The sequence below is a fragment of the Rattus norvegicus genome, chromosome 2 (genome assembly GCF_021556685.1).
Source record: "Rattus norvegicus strain SHRSP/BbbUtx chromosome 2, alternate assembly SHRSP_T2T, whole genome shotgun sequence".
In the NCBI taxonomy this organism is placed as follows: domain Eukaryota; kingdom Metazoa; phylum Chordata; class Mammalia; order Rodentia; family Muridae; genus Rattus; species Rattus norvegicus.
The window spans coordinates 30,028,183-30,054,488 of record NC_141535.1 but is presented as its reverse complement, the minus strand read 5'-3'; the positions used below and the strand labels follow the sequence as shown (position 1 = coordinate 30,054,488).

Here is a 26,306-nt window from a genome sequence, read left to right as displayed (position 1 = left end):
CACCCATGTGCTCACACACACATACAATTAAAAAAATAATAAAGTTTAAAAAACACAATCATAGTTATAGAAATATGGAAGGCTTTCATTTTTCTTTAATTCTGTATTTTCTAAATGTCATTCCAATAAACATATACTTTTGTTTAAAAATTGTATTTAGAAAAGATAAATCTATAGAGAAAAGGCAGCCTTGTTCATGGTTTTCTGGGTAAAATCGACTGAAGGAACGTGGCATACCTTTCCTGATCATCGCTGAAGCCCACACTTAGAACAGGTGCATTTCATGGTGTAGAACTTGTGGCCCAATAAAGCTGTTTTTAAAATGTTAAGTAAGATTGGAACAAAGAAATCTACCCTGGGCTGGGCAGTGGTGCCACAAATCTTTAATCCCAGTGCTCAGGAGGCAGAGGCAGGTGGATCTCTGTGAGTCTGTGGCCAACCTGGTCTACAGAGCAAGCTCCAGGACAGCCAGGGCTACACAGAGAAACCCTGTCTGGAAAAAAACAAAAAAACCACACAAGAATAAAAGAGGCGAGGGGGAGGAAAGGAACCAGCTGTGTTGTGCTGAGGGGTGGATATAATGTTCCTGAAGAGGTGGGACACTCCAATCTCATGCGTCATTAGACTCTGTGAAGAGGAGTTCTGAGTGCTGGCCCAGAAGCAATTTTGACCGACAGGGCTGCGAAGTGGATTGGCCAGCATTGTTTGTTGTACATTTGTATTAGGGAAAATAGAGGCAATGGTAGTGTGTTCTTCCATGGACAGACTGATTCATACTGAACGTGTTCATACTGTTCATACTGAACATGTATGTGACCGGGATGCAAACGGATTCCCACCTAAGAGAAAGAACGTCCTACAATGGACTCCCCTACACACACACACACACACACACACACACACACACACACACACACACAGAGTTAAAGGAGTTAGTTTTGTTTATTTGTATAGTCTGCAATCTTTCTATTAGATAAATTTGTTTTCCTGGGTAAGTTTTAACATCTTGATACCCCAGTTCTGAGTGTAACAAACTATTTAACATGTTCCATTTTTTTTTCCTGAACGAGAATAGTGGTTTCTTTTGTTTCTTTTGTTTTGTTTGTTGAGACAGGGTTTCTCTCTGTAGATCAGGCTGGCTTGAACTCACTCCATCGACCAGGCTGCCAGCCTCAAACTCAGAGAGCCACCTGCCTCTGCCTTTGAGAGCTGGAGTGAAAGGCGTGCACTACCATGCCTGGCTCATTTTCTTTCTTTTCTTTCTTTTTTTTTTTTTAATGTAATCAGCAGTTTTTACTGTCTATGTTTTGTGGCCCTGGAAATCTCCATCTCAGCAAGCTAGGCTAACACTTCACAGCAGCCACACGCCAGCCTCTTGCTCTCTCCTTAGATAAAGGGTCTCACTAATTCCAGGCTGCCTTTGACTTAAGCCAAAATTCTCCTCTCAGTAGCTCTGGCCACGGTATTTTATCACAGCAACAGAAAAGTAACTAAGGGGGTTGGGGACTTAGCTCAGTGGTAGAGTGCCCTGGGTTCGGTCCCTAGCTCCGAAAAAAAGAACCGGGGGGGGGGGGGGGGGGGGAGAAAAGTAACTAAGACACTCCTAAATGTGAAAATTCACCGTGCCCTTCTAGTTGCCTACTTTCTGCTACTATAAAACTATGCCTAAGATAAAGAGGAAAGATTTGTTTGGGCTCCATCCATGGCTGTTTCGGGCCCAGTGGCGAGGACTACACTGTAGGCAGTCAGTGGGAGAGGATGCAGGAAGACGCTAGAATCATTATTCTCTTAAAGGGCACACCCCCAAAACCTCTTCCAGTTCCACCTCTTAAAGGTCCCCATCCTCCACCACGAGCACTAGACTGAGGTACCAATCATTAAATGTGGGTTTTTGGGAGACATCCCAGATTCAAAATGTTTAATACACAGAATAACAGGGTGTGGGGGAGGGAAAGTCCATGCCTGGAGGACCCTGTGAGAGTCCTTAGATTCCCACAGAGAAGGAACCGGTGTTAAACCTCTCCCTCGTGTAAACTCATATTGCTGTAGTCTGGTATTTAATAACTCTGTTAGTTCTTGCTATCACGTGGACAACACCCCCCTCCAAATTGTGCCATAGTCCTATTGATTTATTTAATCGGCTTCAGTACAATTACCGGGCTATTGCCCTAACCTATTTTCCTATGTTAGACTGGCTCGTTCCCAGTTGTGCTCGCCAAGTTACCTGCTGTTTGAATTTTTCCCGGGTTATTTCTGCTCTGTCAGTCAGTCTGTGCTCGGGGTGCACTTCTCTCAGCTATGTGCTCCTGGTCCACCCCCTCCAACAGAGACCTCCAGCTCTCTCCATCTTCTTTCTCCTCCCTCCTCTCTCCCCTGTTCTCCCTCTCTCTAGGTCTCATGGTCCCTGCCTGTGACTCTCAGTCCAGTAACGGAAGCCCTGCCTACCTCTGTTCTCCCCCGTAACTGGCTGTCAGTCACGTTTATTTAACCAATCAGAGAAGATCAGCGAGCAATGTGTGTACAACGTCATTTGTCGTTCACGAGAGTGAGCTCATCTAGACTGCAGCCAGATCTGGGGGATGGTATTTAGTGGGCAGTATTTAGTGTTCGAATATATAGCAGCACCAGATCAACCCCCAACACTCCCCCGTTTTTTGTCTAAATAATAATAGTTAGTTGATTGGAAATCTGCTGGAACAGATATAGACAATATACATACATAAAGATAAGCAGTTCGGGAGAAAATGTTTATCTTGGGTGTACATTTGAAACTTCCAGGCTCACAGTCATGGTAGTTGGGGGAGGGTAGTCCCCAGGAGAAAGAGAGAGGTCCGCCCTCTGGAATAGGCGGGTAGGGAAACTTAGGAGTACTTATCTGAGGTTGGTTTGACCTGTGAGAGGTGATTCAAGAAGATTCCCTAAAGCTTATAAGATTTTTGTTTTAAAGATTATAAAAAGAAATAAAAGCCTAAGATATGCTAGCATGGGGCTGGAGAGATGGCTCAGTGGTTAAGAGCACTTGACTGCTCTTCCACAGGTCCTGAGTTCAATTCCCAGCAACCACATGGTGGCTCACAACCATCTGTAATGGGATCTGATTTTTTTTCTTCTGGTGTGCATAAGACAGAGCACTCATACACATAAAATACATAAATAAATAAATCTTTTAAAAAAGATCTGCTGGCATTATCCCTGTTTATAGTCTGTACTGAAATCCACATTGCAGAAAAGGCAGTAAACTCTCACACCCTTGAGTCATAGTAAAAGCTTAGGAATCCCCAAAATGATTTTGAGTTAAAAGCATCTTTTGGCTTATCTCCCTTCAGAGCCTGGTAGTGAGGCAAACTGTATTTCTCAGCTAGAGACCTAGTAACTTTAGGAAAGTGGAGTCTGAGGCAGGATTTTTACATATGAAGAGAAGGCAGCTGCAGCCTTGCGTGGAGGAGTTCATGTGCTTGTTGTTAAAGCTACAGTTTCAATATCAGAGATCCAAGAAGGGTAAATAGCACTACAGGTATAATCCAAATGGCATACATATCAATTGCAATGGCAGAGGCTTACCTACTACCTGGATGGTTGTCCTAGATTCCTGTGGTCTTGATGGCTTTGTGGGGGCAGTGACAGGTCTTCAGCTGTCACACAGGGCAACGTAGGTCTTCGCCTGGCAGACCCAAGTCTGACAGCTTTTCCTGTGGAAAAGGAATGCGGGGTGTTGACCTTATTTTGAGCAGGTAGAGTAGGGCAATCAACCCAAAAGTGTCCACAGCTTGGGCAGAGCCCTGTGACTGGTGTTACTGCAAATCAGGTGGGGTTGTCCTGCCCCATCTGTGTTTGGAGACTGTCTTAGTTAGGGTTTTACTGCTGTGAACAGATACCATGACCAAGGCAACTCTGATAAGGACATTTCACTGGGGCTGGCTTACAGGTTCAGAGATTCAGTCCATTATCATCAAGGTGGGAACATGGCAGCATCCAGGCAGGCAATGGTGCTGGAGGAGCTGAGAGGTCTACATCTTCATCTGGAGGCTGCTAGCAGAATGCTGACTTCCAGGAAGGCACCTAGGATGAGGGTCTTAAAGCCCACATCCACAGTGACACACCTACTCCAACAGGGCCCTATCTTCCAATAGTGCCACTGTCTGGGGCAAGCACATACAAACCTTAGGGTTCCTGACACATTATTTCTCTGCTGGTGGAATGAGCCAACTCGAGCCAGATTAGATTATATAAAATGCAGGTTTGTTGGGAAGCTGCTCTCAGGTGAGTTCACTGTCCTTAGGGAAGTCTCCATGAAAGGGAGAGAGAAGAGAGGGGCAAGAGAAAAGAAGAAAGAGGGCATGTTCAGAGAGAAAGAGAAAGGGGGAAGAGGGAGAACCCAATGGCTGGATGATATAGGGAAGAGCCTCTGGAGGAAGGGCAACCCAGCCCCTGGGCTGGAAAGCGCATGGTTGGGGGCAGGGTATACCAGGTAGGGACTGAGGGATGCTGGGAGAACCTGGAGGCTAAGTCTGCTTTGGTATGTGAACTATGAACCTCAGTCCATTGTTCTGGGGTCTGAAACCAAACATCCCAGACTTTTGTGGATAGTAAATGAATAAGGGGTGATGAAATGATCTATGACCGATCCCTGCTGATATTGGGTCATCGTTACGGGGGGGTTGGGTAAAAGGTGGAATGTCGGCCAAGTTCAGGAACAGCCGGTTGTTTTACTGCTGACCAGGTCGTGAGACCATCTGGGGCTAAGCGTGTGTAGGCCCAGTGGAAGGGGTCTGTGAGGCCGCACAGGAGCCCCTCGCTGTAACTGCTTTGGAACGGTACTGTATGCAGGTTCTAGGGAACACCCAGTCAGAGGATTGAGACAGTCTGACTTCACGACGGGCTTCAAGCCAGCCGTTCAGGAGACTAGGCCTGAAAGAGTCAGAGTTGGGGTCAATCTAAGGCCAGTGGGAAATTCCACCACAGATATCCCAACACTAAGACCCCTCCCTTCCAGGTAGACATAAAGAAAAAGAAACTCCAGACCCCGGGAGCATCCAAATGGCCAGCTTTTGGGAACAGTTGGCCCCAGGAAGGGACACTCCATCTTCCTATAACCATGGCAGTCAAATGTGAGATCCTAGGACTCAGATCCAGATCTGCTGGTCACCCGGATCAGGTCCCCTATATAATTGTTTGGAAAGAGCTTATAACTAACCCCCCTGCTTGGGCTTGTCCTTTTCTCCCTAGCATGGTTCTGACCTTCAAGACTCAGCCTGAGCCACTGGCTGGTTCGGGGAAGAAGACAGAAGTTCTCCAGGAAACTGCAGATCTTCCCCTCCTTGAAACTCCTCCCCGTGGCACCCTGCCCTTGCCCCAAATGTGCCAAGCAGAGGCTGAGAATCTACCAGTTCTGGCACCTGAGCCCCTTTACCCATCCCCAGAGGAGGACACGGGTCCTGCCATGGGGACGTGGAACCGTAGAGCTGTATCCCCTGACACCACTGTGGCCCTCTTCCTTGTGAGCCTTTGGACCTGCCGAGGCAACAGGAAATCAGGCCATGCAATACTGGCCCTTTTCCACCTCTGATCTCTATAACTGGAAGGATTAGCACCACCCTTTCCAGATAACCCCAAGGGCCTCACCAATCTAATAGTGTTTATTCTTTTTACACACCAGCCTACTTGGGATGACTGTTAGCAATTATAGGCCCTCTTTACCAGTAAAACGAAGGAACAAATTCTCCTAGAGGCCAGGAAAAAAATGTTCCAGGAAATAATGGGGTCCCAACCCTGAACTCTGCTGACATAGACGAGGGATTCCACCCAACGAGGCCTGACTGGGTCTACACTGTGGCAGTGGGCAAGGCGGGTTTAAGAGTCTACCGCCAGGCTCTGTTGGCAGCAAAGCAACCCACTAATCTGACTAAGGTGCGGCAGGGCCCTGATGAGACACTGTCAGCCTTCCTAGAATGACTTATGGAGGCTTTCCGCCAATACACACCCTATGATCCCAGCACTGAGGAACACAGGTAACAATGACTATGGCGTTTACAGATGAGGCTGCAAAGGACAGAAAGAGGAAGCTCCAGAAGGTAGACATCTTACAAGGTAAGTCTTTGAGGGAACTAGTACAGGTAGCTGAAAAAGTTTATCATGATGGAGAAACAGAGGAAGAAAAGGAAGAGGAGAAAGAGAAAGAGGCAGAGGAAATGGAGCTACAAAGAGAAGAGTGGCAGGATAGAAAGTTAGAAAAGATCCTGACAGCGGTGGTTAGAGAGAACAGGAGGGGACCAGAGCCTCCGCCACAAGTAAGGAGATAGAGAGCGCCACTTGAGAAAGACCAGTACACCTATTGCAAAGAACAGGGCCACTGGGCTAGAGACTATACCGACACAAGAAAGCAGGGAGAGAGGGCAAGAAGGGAAGAAGATGACTCAGACCCAAAGAGTCTTAACTCTAGGAGAAGAGAGTGACTAGGGGGGATAGGGTTTGGAGCCCCTCCCCAAGCCCAGGATAACTCTGAAAGTGGAGGGGAAACCCACCCAGTTTCTGGTGGACACAGGGGCACAACATTTTGTCTTCCTCCAAACAGAGGGGCCCATCTCCAAGAAAAAGTCTTGGGTCCAAGGAACGACAAGGACTAAACAATATTCATGGAGTACCCAAAGATCTGTTGATCCAGGACTGGGATGGGTATCCTACTCTTTCATGGTCACACCTGGTGTCCCGACCCCCTCCTTGGCTGAGACTTACCAAAATGGGTGCTCCAATCCACTTCCTCCCAGGGGCCCTACCATCACAGGCCACAACGGGGAACCTATACAGGTCCTAACCATAAGATTGGAAGATGAATGCAAACTGTTTGAGAATATCAAGGAGACACCCCAAAACTTGGACTGGTGGCTAAAAGTACCCCCAGGCCTGGGCTGAAACAGCAAACATGGGGAAGGCTACCAACCAGCCCCCCCCCCAATCCATGTAGAACTGAAGGCCATGGCTACCCCAATATCTATGTGTCAGTACCCTGTATGTCTCAGGAAGCTCTGGAGGGGATTTGGCCTCACATTAACAGGCTCCTGGACTTGGGGATCATGAGAAGGTGTAGGTCAGCATGGAACACACCTCTCCTGCCAGTCAAGAACCAGGACTGTCACCCAGTGCAGGACCTGTGTGAGATAAATCAGCGAATGGCTGACATATACCCCACAGTACCTAATCCTTACACCCTGCTAAGCTCATTACCATATCCCAGGACCTGATACACAGTACCTCAAAGATGCCTTCTTCTGCCTAACCTTGACTCCCCAAAGCCAGGAATACTTTGCTTTTGAGTGGATCCCAAGGCAGGGATCATGTGACAGCTCACCAGGACTAAGCTGCCCCAGGGCTTCAAGAACTTGCTAACCCTCTTTGATGAGGCCTTACATTGTGACCTTGCCATCTACCATGTGTCTAACCCACAGGTGACCCCTTTTGCAGTATGTGGATGACCTTTTACTTGCAGCAGAGACTGAGAAAAACTCTCAGGGGTACTAAGCAGCTGCTGATAGAGCCGAGCAAGTTAGGTTATCGAGCCTTGGCCAAGAAAGCCCAAATCTGCCAGTGTATGGTGAGCTACCTGGGGTACCTGTTAGAGGATGGGAGGTGCTGGTTATCAGAGGCCAGGAAGGAAAACATCCTTCATATCGCTGCCCCAAAGACCCCCAACAAGTGCAAGAATTTTTGGGATGGCTGGCTTTTTGTAGGTTATGGATTCCCAGGTTTGCTGAGCTAGTGGCACTCCTCTATCCCTTGAATAAGACTGGACAACCATTTTATTGGGGTGAGAGGGTGTTCCCCTCACAGGCATTTGATGCCATTAAAAGGGCTCTTTTGGAAACACCTGCTCTAGGTCTGCCTGACATCAGAAGGCCTTTTCATCATTTTGTGGCTGAAAACGGAGGGATGGCTAAGGGGGTGCTGACCCAACCATTGGGCCCATGGAAATGTCCCATTGCTTGCCTGTCAAAGAAAATAGACCGTGTAGCGGCTGGATGGCCTGCCTGCCTGAGGATAATAGTGATGGTGGCAGTTCTGGTTAAGGATGCCTATAAGCTGACCATAGGACAGGACTTGACCGTGGCAGCCCATGCCCTCAAGAGTGTGGTGCACCAGCCCCCTGACTGGTGGCTCACTAACACCCGTATGACCCACTACCAGACTTTGTTGTTGAACTTGAATAGAGTCACTTTCACACCTCTAGTGACCCTCAACCCAGTTACTCTATTACCTAACCCTGATCCCAAGGTACCTGCCCACAACTATCTACAGGTCCTGGCAGAGGAACAGGGGTGGCAGAAAGATCTCTCCAACCAACCACTGCCCAATGCTGAGGTTACCTGGTTCATTGCCCTCTGGAACATCAGCCCAGAAAGCGGAACTGATTGCACTCATCAATACCTTAGATCTGGGGGCTGGCAAAAAAAAATCAACATCTACACCGATAGCAGGTATGCTTTTGCCACTGCTCATGTACATGGGGTGATATACCAGCAGAGGGGCTCCTGACATCCAGTGTCAGGGAGATTAAGAACAAAGCTGATATCAAGGCGCTCTTGGAAGCTCTCCTCAAACCACTAAAGGTGAGCATCATCCACTGCCCAGGCCACCAAAGAGGAGAGACTTTCATAGCTAGGGGAAACAACTTTGCAGATAAAACAGTGAAAGAGATTGCTACTAAAGACCCTGCCACTGTCACGGTCCAACTAATAGAAACAAAGAAAAGGGGAGGGGTAGACAACGGGACTAAGGGTTGTCCCCTTCTACAGTACACCCCAGAGTAGTCCAAATCTCTGATTACTTTAAAAGAGATGTGTTGTGGTTTGCCTTGGAGTTCTCTCTGAATTTGTAAAATAAAGGCAAGAGCGCTAGATTTGGGCAGAGGGAGGAGTCAGGAGCGAGAGGGGGATTAGATTCAGAGAATAGGGTGAGAGAAGACAGTTGGTGACAGTTGAGCCAGTAGAACCTGAGCAGGGGGGAAAAGGATTGAACAGTTGAGAGAGTTGGGAGAGGAGAAATGAAGATAGGTGGGAAAGGGACAGTTTAGAGACACGATGAGGAACTGAGAAAAGTTAGAGGAGACAGGAGATGGAAAGAGGGGAGAAGCTAGGAGTCGTTGTAGGAGAAGGAGAAACTAAACCATGGAAGAGTTGATATAGTTGGGAGAGTGAGTAAAGAAAAGATGGAGAGAGGGGAGAAGCGAGGAGTCGTTGTGGGAGAAGGAGAAGCTGGAGACCTGGCAAATAAAAGGTGCAAGGGATAGATGATACTGGGCTTTGTATGTTTAAGTGGGCAATTATATCTTACCAACTGGATCTAAGATTATTGTGTTGTGTGTTCTTTTATGTGAGGGTTTGAGTGTAAGAAAGTGTGTGGCTGGGCTGTGTTTCCGCCAAGATATCTAGCAGATATCTGGGGCACTGAGGTGTAGGACCTAGCAGGGTAAAAGACCAAACATTACCGTTTTATTTTTATATAATTACAACAACAGAGATGGACAATGGAAGACACAGGAGGGAAAAGTTATTTTACCTTGGGTCCAATCGAGAGATCTGCTTACCCAGATGCACCAATGAACTCATCTGGGCACCAAGAAACTAGCACAAGCAGTCAAGGGTTCTTGAGTATTCATCCTGGATGTGAGGTACCTGGCAGAGGAAGTAATAGAAAGATGCCAGGTGTGTCAACAAGTAAATGCCTGCCACACCAAGGTGGGGAAAGGAAAAAGACCCAGGGGAAACAGGCCAGGTGTCTTTTGGGAAGTAGACTTTACTGAGGTCAAGCCTTGGAAATATGGTTACAAATACTAGTTTTTGTAGAAACCTTTTCAGGATAGGTGGAGGCCTTCCCCACCAAACAGGAGACCACCATGCGGGTGGCAAAGAAGATACTAGAAGAGATTTTCCCCAGGTTTGGTGCACCTAAGGTAATTGGATCAGATAATTGTTGCAGTAAAAAATAAAAAAAGGGTGGACAGTTTCTGCATGTACCCTGGCGGTCATGATTTCGCTAGTTCTGGCTCCTGGGGGCCATTGGAGGTAGTGATCATTTATTTCAGTGGCTTCACACTGCTCCCAAGTACTCTCTGACCCAGGAAGCAATCTCTCTACCCATCTAGTTCCCAGGGCAGGTTGTTACTATGCCAGGCATACATATCCCAATTCTGTGGCGGGCCTGGTGTGCCCCACCACCATACATTATCTTGAATTCAATTAAACCACCACTGAAAGAACACACCAGACACTATCCTCTGATCCAATTGATAAGATATAATTTGCCCATCTAGACAACACAAAAACCTGTACACACCCATCCCTTAAAAATGGTCATAACAACCTGTCACTATGGGCAGAGAAGAATCTTAACATCTGCTGCCATGTTCTCCCAGCTCCTCTTCCTCACTCTGTCTCTTCTCTCTTACCCCTCCCCTCTAAAACCTCTGTTCCCAACTCCCTTCCTTCTCATCCAATGACAGGCCTCATTTTATCTGTCTGCCTTCACCTGCATAATGACACCGACCTAAAGACAATGGGCCTGCCTTTGTATCTCAGGTAAGTCAGGGGCTTGCTAAGGTCTTGGGGACTAATTGGAAACTCTATTGTGCACAACATTCCCAGAGTTCAGGGTCGGTAAACAGGATGAATAGAACTCTAAAAGAGATCTCGACGAATGACCTTAGAGAATGGCGGTGACTGGGTGGCACTTCTTCCCTTGGCCCTGTTCCAAGCCTGGAACACGCCTTACCAGATGAACTTGAACCCCTTTGAGATTCTCTACAGGGGACCCACACCGTTGGTAGCTTCCTGACCCGACCTTGAGATTGCCAACTGAGGCTGACAGTTCAGAGGGAGATCTGGTCCAATCCGTCTATGCTCCAGGGACCACCAACATACCCCATCAGTTTCAAACTGGCCATATAGGTCTGCCAAGTCCAAGTCCAAGTTTTTAGAATCTTGGTGGAAGGGCCCCTACATAATCCTCCTAACCACGCCAACAGCTACGAAGGTGGACAGAGTCGCAGACTGGATACTTGCTTCTCAGTTACCTGCCCAACCCCGTTTGATTATCCCTCCTGGAACAGAGATTGGAGAATTTCTCACACAAAGAACTGTATAAAGATCAAGCACACTCAACAGCCTGTGAAAATGGAACTCCTTTTCTTGCCAAAAATCACCCTTCTCCTGCTCCTGCTCCCAGCTGAGAGGATGGCCAGAGGGACAAGCCCCCACCGACCGGTCAAGCTGACCTAGATCATGACTTTGACCCTCACGGGAGATGAGGTGACCATGGTAACTGAGAAACGCCCCCCCCCACACATGGTGGCCTTTGACCTATGACAACTGGCTGCAGGACTAGACTCTTGGAATATATCCACAGCTGCAGACTAGGTTAGATGGCCTTCCTATACTCTTAGATACACCAACGGCACTCCGGGGTCTGAGAGATTGGGGGCTTGGCTGCAGCCGACCAAACACCTGGTGCCGCCTTCGTACTACCCTGGTCTATGTCTGTCCCTGGGACAAGCCTACCAGGGGAGGACAGCACGGGTATGTGTGTGTTGAGGGGGCTGACTCCTACTGTGGTGGTTGGGGATTCAAGACCACTGGAGATACTTACTGGGGCCCATCCTCCTCCCAGGACCTGATTACAGCCAGGAGGAACCTAACCAAGGCCACTAACTGTAAGTCAGATAAAACAATCTCTCCCTGCTAATCCAAGCATGCAACCCTCTACTTGTAGACTTCGCTGAACTGGGGAAGCTGGCTTATAGTAGCTGGCTCAAGGGGAAAACCTTGGGGTTTAGACTCTATAAACATGGGTGTGATGATGGGCTCCTTTTCACTGTCCAGCTCAGGATAGAAGTTCCTACTGCTTCAGTAGGACCCAACAAAGAAATGGCCATCATGCCACTCGAACCTCCAGAGCCCACCCCTGCTTCTGACGACTTAGTCAGCTCATACAATAGCCCCCTACACTTTAGAGAACCCAATCCTATATCTACCTAACCCAGCCCCCTTGACTGATCTCATCAAGAAAACCTTCCAAGTACTGAATGAATCCAACTCTGGGACCACTAACTCTTGCTGGCTCTGCTATGATATAGCATCCCCTTATTACAAGGGCATTGCTTTTACCACCTCAAATTATCACACTGTCTAATGCATTATCTTTCTGCAGGTGGGCCCAGAAAGCAGGAATGGGTCTTACCTTGCAGGCGGTGAAGGGGCCTGGGCTCTGCCGAGGGCAGGTCCCATCATCCCACCAGTCTTTGTGCAACTCTCCTATTTCCCAGGTGACCGAGCTTCATATATTATACAACCCCAAAATGGATGGTGGGCTTGCTCCACAGGCCTTACACCCTGCTTGTGTTTACGCACAAGTACTGAACCTGACAAGATATTTCTTTGTCCTAGTACAGTTAGTCCCAAGGCTAATAAACCACCCTTCTGAAGAAATGCTAAATAGATGGGACGGAGACTGCCGAGTCAAGGGAGAGCCTGTAGCTAAAACTCTGTCTTTGCTACTGGGGCTGGGGCTGGGTGCAGCAGGTGCGGCCACTGAGACTACCTCCTTAGTACTCCAGGGACAGAGATATCAAGAACTCAGGGTAGCTACAGATGCAGATATTGAAAGAATTGAAACTCCCATCTCCCATTTACAAGAGTCATTGACTTCTCTCTCTCTGAGGTGGTCTTGCAAAACTGGATGCAGTCTAGTGTGGCGGTTTGCCATGAAGTTACTGTATTTTGATGCTAATTCCACTGCTCCAAGGACAGCTGCCTAGTCACTACTCAGGACTCAGGTGACTTCACCAGAACCACCTCCCCATTGAATTTGTAAAGTACAGGTGAGGGGCAGGTACAGGGTAGAAGGAGGCCTATCATTGGAGGAGAAGGAAGGATGGGTGGGAGAGAAGTTTGAAGGGAGAGGAGGAGACAGGAGGGAGAGGGGAGAAGCCGTGGCAGGACAAGGTGGCAGGTGATGTTAAGATTCTGCTCTGTGTATTTACAGGTTGTTATTAATGTTCTCAAGGGATGGATAGTACCGGGCTTTGTATGTTTAAGTGGGAAATTATATCTTACCAATTGGATCTAAGATTATTGTGTTGTGTGTTCTTTTATGTGAGGGTTAGAGTGTAGGAAAGTGTGCGGCTGGGCTGTGTTTCCACCAAGATATCTAGCAGATATCTTGGGGCACCGTTGTGCAGAACAAGCAGGGTAAAAGACAACATTACTTTTTTTATTTTTATATTATTGTTCCTCCAGCAAGGAGGTGGGAAGAATGCTGTTTTTACTTAGATCACTCAGGGGTAGTTAAAGATTCCATGGCCAAAATTAGAGAAGGACTTGCCAAGAGAAAAGGTGAACAAGTCCAAGGGTGGTTTGAGTCTTGGTTCAATAACTTCCCCTGCTTTACCACCTTAATTTCTACTTTGCTAGGACCCTTGATGATTTTTACTTTTACTTTTGGCCCCTGCGTTTTAAATCACTTAGTAGCTTTCAAAACAAATAAACACAATCCATTTATGATCTTAAGACAACAATATAAGCAGCTGGATTCAGAAAATCAGGAGTACAAGCTGGAGGACTACAAGCCTCAGGATTGAAACTATGCTCAAAGAAAAAGGGGAAATGAAAGAGCCCGAGTCGGAGTCAGTTTAAGGCCAGTGGGAAAATTCCACCACAAGTCTCCAAGCACTAAGACCCCTCCCTTCCAGGTAGGGTAGAGCCAGCTTAGTTCCTGGAAAAACCACAAGCCAACTGTCAGACAAAGCCACATGTGACCCTCAATCGACCCTCTTTGGAAAGTACCGGATGGTCCACTGACCACAAATCAGTTTAAAGGTCACTTTGCTCCACCAATTGTACCTTGCCCAGTTACTGTTACCTGAATTCTGCCTTTATCAAGTGTATATAACCCCCTGTTAGAGTCTGCTCAGGGCCTTTACACTCTTGAAGTGGGGCGGCCCCAACATGCTGGAACAATACAACTCCTTTCGTTTTTGCATCGATCATCACCTCCGTGAGTCTCAATCAAGGGGTCCCGGTAGAGGTCCAACCCAAACCTCACAGGCTTAAGTCTGTGTTTTCCAAAACTGGGCAAATCTAGGCAAGTACTGGAAAAACTCCAGGCTTGGTCAGCCACCCTACCACCTGACCTGAGTCAAGGGCAGCAACAAGTCAGCAACAGTTTCTAGCCCCCCTACCCCCAGCAATGGTTTTGGGATATCCCTAGAGATAGAATCAACCAATCAAGATAAAGGTCAACTGGGGCTGGGGATTTAGCTCAGTGGTAGAGCACTTACCTAGGAAGCGCAAGGCCCTGGGTTTGGTCCCCAGCTCCGAAAAAAAGAACAAAAAAAAAAAAAAAAAGATAAAGGTCAACCACCCATCCCTGGAATCCCCCTGATGTGCTTTAAACTGGTCCTTTGGGCTCACCTGGACGTCTCTATCTTGGTAAATGGTAGAACTCAAAATGCTAGACTTCTACAGAATAAAATGTTCTTTCTTTTACATACTATTTGAGTCTGGGGTATTATTCTTCTTCAGAAAACCATGAATTCTTATACTAAATATTAGGGGCAGAAGATAAAATTAAAGAGTTGAGGGAATTTTTTTTCCTTGGGTGTATATTTGAAACTCTCAGGCCCATAGTCTTGGTAATTGGAGGAGGGATGGGAAGTCAGGACCAGTGATAGGGGAACAAATCCCACAGGCTCATGGGGAGGGAAACAGGCTGTTGACTGACAGAACTTATCTGGAGTGCATTTGATCTGTGAGAGGTGGATTCCCTGAAGCGTATTAAGTTTACAAAAAGTAAATCACTTTTCTCTCACCATCTAAGTTTTTTACATCCTCTAACCTTTATAACTTCCATTACCAACCTCAATCATTTTCCTAGACTTTCATACACTTTATGTAAGACCCTGACTCTCGGTCAGTGGTACTTACTTCGAGACACCCCCAAGTGAGACACCAAGATGCAGATCGATGCAAAAGCAAGAGGTTTACTTTCCAGTGCATTGGGATCGACCCTCAACCAGTCCCTCAAGGCAAGTGACCCCGAATGGCTATAGCAAGCAGTTTTTATACTTTTTAGGGGTACAGGTTACATCAGGGAGGTTACAGTTTAAACTTATTGGCTAAGCATATTGACCTTTAAATCTATTGGCTAGCAGCAAGAGCAGATTATGACATGCATTTGAACTCTATCTGAGACCAGAGGATCAGGTGACTATGTCAGTGTGTTCTTCGGTTTTCAAGAATGTTCCTGCTCCTCCTGAGAACTGTGGGCAGAAAATGGAACTTGACCTAGCCTTGCCCCGAGGCAGGTGGGCGAATGACTGGTGAAAGCCCCTAGGGTCCTTCACTTAGACTATCAAACTTTTTTTTTTAGAAGCTTTCATATTTTCAGACCTTACATAAACTTAAATCCTTATACCTTTTCCTATCCAAATTGTTCATCATGTGTCACTGGAGGTTCATTATTAGGAACAGTCATTGTTAAGTGAGTTCCTTTAGAGAAAGTTACTTCTTTCCCTAGCTTATTCCTCAAGGATATATTGTAATCTAAATGGCCTATGTATCAATTAAAATGAAAGGCTTATCCATTACCTAGACAGCCACCTCACTAGGTTCCTGTGTTGCCCATGGCTTCATTTGGCTTCATTCAGGTCCCAGGAATAGGATCAATCTTTGGCTGCCAGGCCTGCAAATCTGGGAGGTCTTCCTGTGGAGGAAGAACTTGGGAGACTGACCTTGAGGCATGTCCTGTGTCCTGTTGGTCTACAGTTCAGGCTGGGCCTTAGCATCAGGCAAGGCAATGGAGCAGGCTATGGTACCATAATCTAGGTAGAGTCCTTTCTTGTTGTCTCTGTATCTTCTTGGAGTCCTTGGATGTAATATTGCTAGGATTTGGGAGTTGCTGTCATTTTGAGCATCGTAAGTTTTAAGATTTTAAATGCCGTATTCAGCAGGTTTCTGAAGTGCCTGAGGACTATCTGTCTATCCGAAGTATATCTGAACAGAGAAGCTTAGTTTGATTATAGTTACCCATCCTGTGCTTAACCTTGAAAACTTATATCTTGATTAGTAAATATACCTTATTTATTTTTAAGCGTGAGTGCACCAAATTGCAGTGAAGGTATGACCTTCCCACAACAAAGATGGCTACCAGTCATGTGACAGGCCATAACCAAGGTGGCAGTGAAGCCAAAGTCAAGATAGCGACCAGTCACATGCTTTTTACCCACTGTGTATACTTTCCTGTTGCTGACCGGTGCTGTAGGTGATTTAAAATGAGCAGGCTGGTCGCTCACCACCACCTTTGTAATAATCACCTCCACGATAGATAATCACCTCCTCGCTGCTGCTGCTGCTGCCGTGTTAGGATGCCATTCAGGTTTGGTACTGAGTGAGTCACCAAAAGTCAGGGGCAAATATCACCAAAGAAGACACTGCCACAAGAGTTACAAGAAGTAACTCTCTTTGTCTTGTAAAGGGAACACTTTAAACAGTTTACTGTTTTTGCAACTATGCAACAATTTGGATTCCCAGAACAAAGCTTTGCTATTTCACTCTGAAGTGAGATGGTAGCTAAGAGGAAAAGTTTTAAAACCTGTTTTTGTTAAGTCAGAAAGCTAGGGTTTGGTTAGGACAGAGGACTGAGCTGCATATTTTACATATCAATGTAGACCTAGCCTCCAGGTTCTGCTGTTGGCATTTCATCTAGGCTCTGCCACACAGTTACCTGGCCACAGCCAGGTGTGCCTAACTCACTATACAAGGGGCTGCTTGCCCCACTCCTCACTCTCTTGCTCCTGCTCTCTCCTCTTGCTCCTGTTCCTTACTCTCTCTCTCTCTCCCCATTTCCCTCTCCCCAGCTCATGGTCGGCCTCCTCTATTCCCCACTCCCCAACTCTCCTCCCCATACCCTGATAATAAACTCTATATTACACTATACTATACCATGGCTGGTACCTGAGGGGTAAGGGATGCCTCAACATGGGTCCACAGAGGCACCCCCTTCCTCCACACCATACCGAGACTTCCTCAAATATAACCTTGATTTCTCTATCTTTTAATAAAACACAACATCTTCCAACATTCCTCAATCCTCATCTGGTGTACTCTGCCCCCAACCTTGAACTTTCCAGCCCAGGAGCCTTTCCCTCAGAGTCTCTTCCCTATATAATCCAGACGTTTTGGTCTCTCCCTCTTTCCCTCTTCCTCTCTTTTCTCTGTGCGCATGCTTCTCTCTCTCTCTCTCTCTCTCTCTCTCTCTCTCTCTCTCTCTCTCTCTCTCTCCTCCTCCTCCTCCTCCTCCTCCTCCTCCTCCTCCTCCTCTCCCTCCTCTTCCTCCTCCCCTTCCTCCCCCTTCCCCATGGTGAGTTCCCTGGCCTTGGTCCTTGGGGCCCGTGAACTCACCCACCCAAGAGCAGCTTCCCAATAAACCTGCCTTTAATGTAATCTAATCTGTCTTGAATTGGCTTATTTCACCAATGGCAGAGAAATAACCTACTGGCAAGTGTAGGTTGATGTCAACTCGATACATGATTAGACAGTGTAGAGTGGGGCAGGGACAAAGTTTTTGTAAGGCAGGAGAGAGGAGGAAGGAGAGGGATCAAGATGGGGCCTGTGGAGGAGGGTGGTTCTGACTTAAGTGAACTAGATCGATTTTTATCTCGTCTACGTGGACGGTTTATATCTTTATCAATTCCAGTGAATTTATTGTGTGGATGAATTGTGGATTGAGAACTTAATATATAAATCTAATTGCTAAATTGTAAGTTTTTGGAACTTTGATTTTACCGGGCCAAAGAGGACAGTGTGTGAAAGAAACGGCTGAGAGGCATTCGGAGCATGCGGATCTGGTTCAACAGAACCTGCTCTGAGTGAGAACGGGCAGGGCCCACAGAACGAGGTGTGTGTGTGTGTGTGTGTGTGTGTGTGTGTGTGTGTGTGTGTGTGTGAGGCGTGGTAACTATCGCCTAGGGGACCTCTAGAAGAGGGCGGCTTGCCACTGCGTGGCATAGAAGCAACCAGGGGAAGCAGATTTGGTCTCATGGGAACCGAGATCAAGCAATCCTCATTAATTTTAACTGCAAACAAGCAAGCCCATAGTTTAGAGCACTTTTCAGCGATAAAGTGAACTGCAGTAGCTCCTTGGATGACATCTTTGCATCTTGAATGAGATAAGCTTATCACTGCACGGATCGAATCCAAGATGCCTCGATTTGCCTGAAAAGATCTGATCATCCCAAATGGAATGTCGGCTTTGGGGGAAAAAAAATGGATGACAATAAAATTTACATGCTGCCTGCCTTATCTTCGTTAATGTAATTTTAAAAGGGTGGCCGTTTTTTTCTCTAGCCCTGGCTAGCTTCCAAGTAATTGAGACAGAGACTAAATTTTCATGTTATATGCTTACCACAATAGCTGTCTCTTCTAAACCTCTAATCTAAGCTGGCTGTTTCCCAGCCCAAGTCCCTAGGATACAGTTTAATGTTCTCGCCCTCTCAGTTTCAGATCTTTTCCCCATGCTGTCTTCTCAGACCCTCTCTGTAGGCACAATGTTCGTGTACAGTGTTTACTCTTGGGTCATTCAAATGAGGATTTCTCTATTTTTATCTTACGTTAGTGGGACATAGCATGCTTACACCAAGAACCTCCTGTTTCAAGTTTGTGTAAACAGTTCTTGCCATTTATTCCCTGCCTTGTCAATACGTGTTAATCACCCAGATGGCTGGGAAGGATAGCAAGTAAGCCAAGATGTACACCATCCAGAGGAAGGAGAGAGGGAGAGGGAAGATTCAGATCAGCCGGAAAGATGGAGGAATTAGGGCCATGAAGAAGCAGCCATGGACTGTTGTGTTATTTATTAATCTCAATTGGGGGTTTCTACCCCATCTTTGATCATCCAGTCCCCAGATAAAAGTCGTGCGACTTTTATATTTGTAAGCAGAATTGAACGCACTAGATTCTAATACAACTATTAGAGTCTACTTTGCCAACAATAACCCCAAATTATAACCCACCATGTTGCATCTGAGCAGCTCTTAACTCCAAATGACCAGCCCTCACGGCCGTGTTTCCGTGGCTCACCCACCCCATGGTGTCTTTTCCTCTCCCCACCTTCTTCCTTCATTTTCTCCCATGGTCCTCCTCAGACCCCCAGCCTGGCAACCAAAACCCTACCTACCTCTCTTCTGCCCAGCTATGAGCTGTTGGCCAATAGTGTTCAATTAAGGAGCATGATCACATAGCATTACTTTGTGTACGGGCAGATTCTCTCATCTCTGGGGGCAACCAGGCCTTGGGGCCCAGTATTTAGTATTACAATGTATAGCAAAAGACCAAAGCTCAACACTGGAGAGAGATCACAGAAACACGCCCGATGCCTAAAGAGCCAGATCAATAATTATATGCAAGTATCGTGGGATGGGATGGGGTGGGAAGGTTGCCAGATTAGTATAGGAGGTAAAAGAAGATCATTTAGCTATTGAGGCACAGTTTTGAATAAGTGTGTGTGTGTGTGTGTGTGTGTGTGTGTGTGTGCACACGCGTGCGTGCATGTGTGTGTGTTTAGTGGTGACTAGCATAAGGTAAAGAAATACAGCTGCTTGATTAATCCACTGCTTACATTGATATTAAGGATAATTAAGGGCTGGAGAGATGGCTCAGCGGTTAAGAGCACTGACTGCTCTTCCAGAGGTCCTGAGTTCAAATCCCAGCAACCACATGGTGGCTCACAACCATCTGTAATGAGATCCGATGCCCTCTTCCGGTGTGTCTGAAGACAGCTACAGTGTACTCATATACATTAAATAAATGAATGGATCTTTTTAAAAAAGGATAATTAGTTTACTCCTCTCCTCATGGTTCTGTTCCCCTTCCCCCAAGCTGGTAGAAGTCCATCACTGTTCTCTCTTCTGCTCAGCTATTGGTGGATCAACTTTTTGAAAAGTCAGAGAATAAACAGGGAGCAATATTTACAGAAACTTGAAACAGGAAACACTTGGAATAAGCATTACAATGCCAGTTGGAACTAAGTATGGGGGCAGAGAAATCAGCATGAACAATACAAAGATTATCCTTACACACTGCACAAAAACATGCCTACATATCTGTGTTCTTTGAGGGACATGACATTGAACCAGATAAAAAGATTACAATGATAATTTCTGCAAAAGAACACCTGCACGTGTTTGAGGATGGAATTTCCTTGTAATTTCTCAGTCTACCTGGTGTCTTGTTTGTGCTCGCCAGAAACCCACCACAGTCAAAGCTTAAGATATTCCTGAGGCAACAACTTCCTTAAAGTTGTTAACGGTGGCACAGGAAGAACTGACTTCTCTGCAATGCCAGTTAGAAAGTTCTTGATCAAGGGTTTCCAGTCATATCCTGTTCTGCCCGAGACTGTGTTGCCTTGCCTTCTCCATTTCCAACAACATGCCTTTGTGAAACAGGTTTTTATAGCTTGTTAGTTAGCATGTCTAAATATGGATGTAGACTTGTTATAAGAGATGACCTTCATGGTACTCTTGTGAAGACTTCTCGGGAATTTCTGGTGGGAAAGATGCAATCTCAACCTTCCCTCTGACGTTAGCTTTTTATACACACTGTTGCAAAATGTTGCAAGGTAGTTTGCTATTGTTAGTTTAAGCCTCTTACCACATGCTGCATCATGTTTTAAGACATTTACATTTATTTGTAATTAGAAATAAATATTTCATGAGGTATGATTGCATATTTTGTAATTAATCACTATGTTTTAATTTTGCTCAGTTTTAACAATGAAAATACATCCTGTATATCAGGTATTTACAAATAGCAAAATTACAGTTATGAAGTGACAATGAAAATAATTTTATGGTTGGGGACCACCAGAACATGAGGAACTGTACGTATTAAAGGATTGCAGCGTTAGGAAGGGTGAGAACCACTGCTCCAGATCTGGAGAGACAATTGTGGAATAGACAAGGAGAGGAATTGTTACAACACATGGAGGGGAGAAGTAGCAAAGAAGGCAGACTCTAGAAATTGGAAGAACATGAGGCTGGAGAGATGGCTCAGTGGTTAAGAGCACTGACTGCCCTTCCAGAGGTCCTGAGTTCAAATCCCAGCAACCACATGGTAGCTCACAGGATCTGATGCCCTCTTCTGGTGTTCCTTGTTTGTCTTCAAGGAACATACATAAGATAAATAAATCTTTTTTAAAAAAGTTAGAAGGACGGGACTGCCTTTAGGTATGGTGGAGGAGAACGTTTTTCGTAGATAAAAGAGAGAGCACGGACAGAGGCAAGGACATCTGGGAGAGTCCAAAGTGGACTTGTCTCTGGGGGGGGTGTGGAGCAGGGGTTGGGGGGCATGTCAGGAGAGAGGAAAGAGGGGAGACAGGAGAGGGGAGAGCCAGGAGGGTAAAGGGTAGACAAAAGAGCCAGTAACCAAAATGGCTGCATTATATAAGGAAGCCCAGCTGGGGGAAGGAAAGGGCAGCCTCTTGGCTGGAGAAGTTTAAGGAATGGGTTGAGTTTGTCAGCCAGAAGGATCCTGTAACATGTAGGATGCTGCTGTGATGTGTTAAACAGGCATGGATGGTTTGTGTATGTTTGGTCCACTATTAGGAGGTGTGTCCTTGTTGGAGTGGGTGTGTCACTGTGGGTGTGGACTTTAAGACCCTCATTCGAGCTGCCTAGAGGTCAGTATTCTGTTTGCCTCCAGAACGAGTTGTAGAACTCTTAGCTCCTCCTGCACCATGCCTGCCTAGATACTGCCATGTTCCCACTTTAGGATACTGGATTGGACTTCTGAACCTGTAAGCCAGCCCCAATTAAATGTTGTCCTTTGTAAGACTTGCCTCGGTCATGGTGTCTGTTCACAGCAGTAAAACCCTAACTAAAACAAGGAACCTCAGTTAACTGTTTGTCCCAGTTTAAGACAAAATCAAGAAGCAAGAGACACACAGCAAGGGACTCAAGACGAAAGAGAGCAGAAAGATGACAAGTCTCTTTTCCCCTGGATAACTCTGGGTTGAGGTGATTTTTGTTGGCCAGGGATGAGTTCTTTTCCTCTAATTAAGAATTGGTCTGTTTAGACAAAGGAAGGCCGGCAGCTTTAGGCAAGTGTGCCCAGACGGGATCTCTGCTTATCTGATCAGCCTGGAAAGGCTAGTGGGAATGCGGGTGAAACCTTACTAGTGAGAGAAACCTGTCGGATGCTTGTCCCAAGGCTCCAGGCCGTTACTTCCTGTGCCGAGAGCGATAGAGAAGCCGGAAATGCTCTGTCTTTCTCTATTTATGACCTTTGTCCCTATTTGGCTGTCAGGGATCTAATTCCTAGTCTCTCCAATACACGGGCAGTTATTTTTCTCACCTCTAGATGGAGCCAGCTAAAAGCGATTCGGCGGGATTTAGCTATAATGGATGACTTGTAAAAGACCATTACAGTGTTCCGCACAGCCGAGTCAGAGGGCAGCCCGACCTTAAGATCTGATCACCGTTCGCTTACTCTATCTCTGCAGACACAGATAGCTATTAAGAGTGAGCTATTAGAGTCCCATATACACAAGAGATCCGATTGCCTCGCCTCGCCTCCTGCGTGCTGGGATTAAAGGCAAGTGCCACCACTGTCCAGCCCTATTTTCTTTTGAACAAAAGAGAAAAATTGATGGCCTGGGGCCATCGAGCTCAGACAGTAACCTGTGAGTCCTGCTCTTCCCTGTCTTTTCAGGCCTGTGCCTCGCCTTCCCAGCTCTTCTGACAACGGAGGCTGCCCTGAGAACTGCCAGAGGTTCCCACACTGTATCTGACATTAGCCCGTGAACCCCTTCCCGGATGTGCTTTTACAGTCTCTCGCCCCGACCTGCGTTTGTCTATCCCTCAACGGACTGTTTTCACTTAAACCCACAAAGAATTCCTACTATTAAAATTAGAAATGCTTATTTTTTAAAGATTTATTGTTATTATTGTTGTGTGTGTGTAGTTCGAACCCTGCACACCCACCCAAGAGCTCTCTGGATTTGAGAATGAAACACACACACTCACGTGGTGGTGATCCTTAACGAAGAGACGATCCCTGTTTGTACTATTTTTTTTTTTTTTTTTTGGTTCTTTTTTTCGGAGCTGGGGATCGAACCCAGGGCCTTGCGCTTCCTAGGTAAGCGCTCTACCACTGAGCTAAATCCCCAGCCCCGACGATCCCTGTTTGTTCATATTAGTTTATTTGATGATGGGTTGGAGTACATGACCTTTATTCAGGGTCAACCAGGGATTGAATACCTTTTGTGGGAAGGGATGCTCGGGAAGGAAAGCTCATTGGCTGAATGCTTGGGGGCTCTCTAGATCCCTCGTCAGCATGGAGAATTCCGGGTGTTTATGCTACGTGATCCAGTGCCGGTGGTCTTCAGTGGGATATCATGGTTCCAGAGCAGGTAGAAGTAGGCAGGGAATGGCTCCACTCCTCCTGTCCTCAATTCTGAGACTCTAGGTGTCTGAGTGCATTCGACCTTATCATTCTTATGCCTACAGGGTCCTCAATCGAACTCAGAGCTAATTCATTATGGCTACTAGCCTTGCTAACCAGCTTGTTTTGGGAATCCTCTTTCTGCTTTAATGTCACTTTAATGTCTGTGGCTTTCTGGTAAATCGGAGTTGTTTTTTTTTTTTTTTTTTTTTTTGGTTGTGAACCTAGCCTTTAATGGCCGAGCCATCTCTCTTAGCCCAAAATTGGAATTTTTATGAAGTGATAAATCTGAATAATTTCAAACTGTTCAGATTTTAATGTTACCATTTCATAGTGTAAGGCTGGAAGTGAGTCTTAACTACCGGGAGACACCCCCCCCCCCTTCCAGTGAGGCTCGAGAACGGAGTTCAATGCAAATGCAAGAGGCTTCATTTCCGGCGTGTCAGGGTCGATCTTCGATCAGCCCCTCCCGGTGAGTGACTGGAAGGCGACCCGAATGGCTGTGACAAGCAGTTTTTATTTATCCTTTCAGAGCTACAGGTTACCTCAGCAAGGTTACAGTTTAAACTTACATGGCGTGCCTTGGAGCCCTACCTGGGACCAGGGGGCCAGGTGACTATCAGTCAGTACATTCTGCGGATTTTCAGGAATGTCCCTTCTCCTCCCGAGAACTGTAGGTGGAGAATGGAACTTAGCCTAGCCTTGACCCAAGGCTGGAAGCTGGTACTTGGCCTGATCTTGACCTGAGGCTGTGGGTGTAAAGCTGGAGAAAGCCTTTAGAGTAACCTACCTACTTTCTATCAGGCCAAGCCTCCTAATAGTTCTTATGCTTCAGTGAGAACAAGGGTCCTTCAGTAGATTTGCTTGCATTTCTCAAAGATGTTTAAGACTATGAAGTAGGATGTCAGATGAGTGTCCTCATGAGGAAGACTCCCGGCCAGTGTGCTGGGTAGACTCTGTCCTTACCGGCTTGCTCCCAAAGTATTCTCTTTTGTAATTTTCTCCTTTTAAATGCAGGTGGGGAACGTGAACAGTCGCCCTCCACTCACACCCCTTCCAGCATCTTCCCTACAGAGTGTCAGGCTACACTCTGAGTTAGAGTTCCAGTGTGTTGACACCATTCATTGTTCTCTTTTAAAGTCACACCTCTCTCTCTCTCTCTCTCTCTCTCTCTCTCTCTCTCTCTCTCCCCCTCTCTCTCTCCCCCCTCTCTCTCTCACACACACATACACACATTACATACCCCAATACACATCACACACACACATACACATCACACACCCCACATACACATCACACATCCCACATACACATCACATACCCCACATACACATCACACACACACACATCACATACCCCATATACACATCACACACACAAACTATATCACACACATCTCACACAGACATACATAGATACCACATCATACATATCACACACACACACATCACACACCCCACATACACATCACACACCCCAATACACATCACACACACATTCACATCACACACCCCCACATACACATCACACACACATTCACATCACACACCCCACATACACATCACACACACACACACACACACATCACATAGCCCACATACACATCTCACACACATACATACAGCACCCCACATCACACACACACACACACACACACACACACACAAACTATACCACACATATCACACACACATCACACACATCACACACAGACACCCACATCACACACACACAAACACAAACTATATCACACACATCACACACAGCACACATAGCACACACATCACACACACACACAAACTATATCACACACATCACACACACAAACTATATCACACATATCACACACACATCACACACATCACACACACACAGACAAATACAGATACCACATCACACATATCACACACACACACACACACAAACTATATCACACATATCACACACACATCACACACATCACACACACATCACACAGCACACACATCACACACACACAGCACACACATCACACACATCACACACAAACTATATCACACATATCACACACACATCACACACATCACACACACATCACACACACATCACACACATCACACACATCACACACATCACACACACACATCACACACATCACACACACATCACACACATCACACACACATCACACACACATCACACACATCACACACACATCACACACACATCACACACATCACACACACACATCACACACACATCACACACACATCACACACACATCACACACATCACACACACACCACACACATCACACACACACACCACACACATTACACACACATCACACACACACACATCACACACACACAGACAAATACAGATACCACATCACACATATCACACACACACACATCACACACACACAAACTATATCACACATATCACACACACATATCACACACACATCACACACATCACACACACATCACACACATCACACACACACATCACACACATCACACACACATCACACACATCACACACACATTACACACATCACACACACACATCACACACATCACACACACACACCACACACATCACACACACATCACACACACACATCACACACACACACACACACATCACACACAGTACAAATCCTTTAATTTCAACCCCTTGGTTTTGATGTGATGAACCATATTGAGCCTTTGTTAGACACTCTAGTGTTTTCTGGGACAGTGTCGCTTGCTTCTCAGGGGTTTGCCTCTGAATTCTTTGCTGTTCACTGGAGCTCTTAGGGAAAGTGGGTTAACTTTTATTGAGTTGTAAAGTGTAGTTTAA

General features: G+C 46.3%; 1 long non-coding RNA gene across 1 annotated transcript; it reads left to right on the top strand.

The window, feature by feature from the left end:
- The first annotated feature begins 8,496 nt into the window (after positions 1 to 8,496).
- Positions 8,497 to 22,968, top strand: LOC148006637 (uncharacterized). The gene is made up of 3 exons (XR_015673795.1): positions 8,497 to 8,600; positions 10,493 to 10,568; positions 22,749 to 22,968. It is a non-coding gene; the product is annotated as an uncharacterized LOC148006637 (long non-coding RNA).
- Positions 22,969 to 26,306: the final 3,338 nt, after the last annotated feature.